Genomic DNA, 3646 nt, shown 5'->3' with positions numbered 1-3646 from the left:
CTTGTTGGAACTTTACTTCCGGTTTCTATTTGTTTAATAGTCTGACTAGTGGCTAAAACTAACAAATGTTTTGGTTTCAAGGAGACCATGGATGACCACTGTGTGAAGGGGGGTTTGGCAGCTGGTTTGTAGTTAACATTGTTATCAGAAATAAACTACTCCAAAAGGACTTTGTTGTTATTAATTCTTAGCGGAGTTTACCGGAAGTTACGTGTGTTCCACAAAAGCCATTTGTTTATGTTGTTACTGCCGAAACCATCTATATAAAGCCTAGGGTATGGGCCGTCTGTGTACACATGCTGTCCGCATTATGTTATTTTAGTCATCAAGAGGGTTTGTGGCTTAAAATTTGAGACTGTGCAGACAGTACGCAAACAACAACGCATGCGCGAGTAAAGAAATGTTTGAAACGGAGAGCCCACTAGGTGGCAATACACACAGTACAATAAATGATTGAAGAACAGTGCGGACGATCGATACAAATAAGCCCGTTCAAGAAAGAAACGAAAACATGATGGACTGCGAGTTAGATAAAATATCCACATTTGTATAACTCTTGTTTAAGAGAATACAAAGACATATTCCGAGCTGCAAATTCTTGGAAAGAAATAAGCCAGAATTTTCCAAAAACAGTAAGCATAGAAGCATTTCTTCATCCATATTTTATTGTTGTTCTTTATTTTCTTCTACTCTCTTTTGAACATTGTTTGCAATGCAGAAGCACCTTTTCTTCATTTTCTTTTATCCTGATTTTGTCTGTGAAGTTTTAGCACAAAATTCCCCACAGATCATTACAGCATGTCCAAAATACCCCAATTTGTGTGGGAGCAAAACGCGCTGTGTGTACCCTTTAATGCAAATTAGCTACAGCTCCTCACTCCCTTATCAAAAGATAGTAAATGCTTTCAATAGATCTGATTCTTGTGAATACAGTCTGAGACCATAGTATCTCTAGCCACATTAGCGCTACAATGTGCTAGCAAACACATTCAGAAAAGCTTTCTGATAAATTTACCAGTGGCAGTGGGCGAGGCTTTGTTTCTGTGATGTCACATTAACTCTTTCCCTGCTAATGACAAGTATTTACGTCAATCCGCAATACCGCTATTATCCACCAGGTGGTTTCGCAACTTATACAACCCGGAAGCAATGCTTCACATGAAAGAGTAAGAACTCCGTGTATGTTTTGAGGATCGCTCTGAATCCGATCTCTATCAAAAGTCCTTCACTTGGAATTCAAATCCCATAAGTGTTTTGCTCAAAATTTGGTGTTTTTGATGAAACCTACCCATATTTTAGAGGTGATAAGAAGAGAACTAACCAAGGTAGGATGAAACTGTTTTTTTTTTAAAGCAGAGGGTCTGTTCTTTCATTTAATATATTGTGTGTTTATATATATTTCAAGAAGAGCATTTTCTGTAAGGCATTAAACTTTTGTAAAAATCATGAAAAATGCTGGCACTGGCTTGCAACTTGAAAAAAAATACTGGCAGGGAAAGAGTTAACAAGAGAATCAAAAGAGCATAATAAGGCTGCTTTAGTTTAATGGGGATTTAAAAAAAGAATGATAGTGTGTTTTTTTTCATTGAAGGGTTGTTGTGTTCACACACTGCCAACACACATTTGTGTCCAAACACCTTGTAAAAGTGGATTTTGCATAATATGTGCCCTTTAATGGTATTCCAAACCCATATTACTTTCTCTCCTCTATATAATAAAAAGAACACAGGCAGCCTTATTCACGGTTTACGCATTTACTTAAATAAAGGTTCCCAAAGGGTTCTTTGTAGGCATTCATTTTAGGCAAATGATTGTTCTGTGGCATTGCTGCAAAGTAAAACATTTAGGTGTATTTTAATATTTGTCTATTTAATATATGCTATGTAATTCTGTGTCATACCAGAGCATGGTCAAATGAACCTCTATTGGGGAGACCACCCAGCGACGAGGAACAAACGGGAACGAGTACAGTAAGTCATTTTCAATTAAGGAGCTCAGATGCAAAAGCCTCTAAACACCATCTTCGTCAAAAATTAGATAACGAAATTAACCGAATGCTCTCATGTAATACGTTCTTCAAATAATTTAGATTAAAATCCGCTTATTCCCGGCCTCGGGTCACTCAAAATTACCAGTTTGTTGGCAGACTTCATTACGAGTCTGATAAAAAATCAGAGTCAGATGCACTTAGAGGGTTTTGCATCCAAGCTCAATTTATCTTTGGATTCTCACTGGCTTTACCAAAAAAGGCAGGAAATGCCAAGCACTGTTTCTACCTGAACAACGCATGCAGTATTAATGACATCCCTAAGCAGTTTAGAGGAGGACGATAGCATTTAGCATACTATTAACACACTTACCGCTCATTAAGGCAGCCTATAAACACCAGCACAATCAAAATGAAGCAGGGTAGGCTGGAAAATAAGCATACTTGTAATTGAAATGTTTTGATAAAGGTGAATTTTTGTAATGTAATGCATTCTACCGTCACCAGGGGACACTCAGGGCCCTAAGATTGGCACCTGATGTTTAGATGCACATGAAAGAAAATACTTACGGTTTGTCATGCAAGTGAGCAAATGATAACAGGTAAGGTTATCAACCGGTGCATGAGGGATCACATACAAGGCCATTAAATGCTTAACCTACTCTATGCATAAGTCACAATTAGGATTGCATTAAATCGCTCCAGCAAACCTGCTGTAACAAGAGCACTTCTACATTAATTAGACTGAACTATTAGGAGCTACATGGCTTATTGAGCAGCTCACATTACGTGTTGCGTTTGAGATCTATTAACGTTTCTCAGAGCGGCCCGTCCGGCACTACCCCGGCCCCCGCGTCTGGCACAAGGTTAATTGCTACACCTCTGATCGTGTCCTTGTGCTGATGCAAATGAGATCTTTTGACATCCAGCATTGAGTTTGTGTGTTGCAGCACAATTGGAGTATGCTCCAGAGCTTGTAAAGAAAGACGTGTAACAAGGGAGCTCGTCTTGCAGTTGTTTGTAGACGAGGTCACAGAAGAACAGTACTGTATATGAGATGAAGTTTCATGAGATGAAAGATGAAGCAGATTGTTGCCTCCCTCAGACTGAAAGGTTAAACGTTTGTTCTATAAAAACTCAACGCTGTAATTTCTCCTCGAGTGGGTTTGGCACGTATAGAGAGAAATGAAGTGGAATAAAGCGGGTTTTCAAGTATGTGACAAGCGCAGGAGTTGTGAATAAACTTTGTGAACTGAGTTAATAGATTGTTTTCAATGTACAGTTTTGCATATGCTGTTCTATTTCTATATCGTTCTCATTGTGTTTTTGAGCATGTAGTTGCCCTTCAGCACGTATATTGTACAGCACAGGGGTTCCAGCTGAACTGGTAGAGCGTAGTGCTTAAAATATTAGGGTCATGGGTCTGATGCACTGCTCTGGATAAAAGTGCAGAACATGCCGTATGCATAAATATACCCGTTTACAAGTAAACACTCCAGTTTACCACATCAGTTCACTTCTAAATGCCACTGCACCCATGCGCTGATCTTTACTGTGGTAGAGAAGGGCCAATATTTGTCATAGCTCTGACAAATGTAGGCCGATTTTGCAGCATTACACTTTGTTACAGCCTGGCGTCTCCACAAAAGTCACACAGCA

This window comes from Misgurnus anguillicaudatus, chromosome 2 (genome assembly GCF_027580225.2).
Source record: "Misgurnus anguillicaudatus chromosome 2, ASM2758022v2, whole genome shotgun sequence".
In the NCBI taxonomy this organism is placed as follows: Eukaryota; Metazoa; Chordata; class Actinopteri; order Cypriniformes; family Cobitidae; genus Misgurnus; species Misgurnus anguillicaudatus.
Note: the sequence above shows the minus strand (reverse complement) of the source record.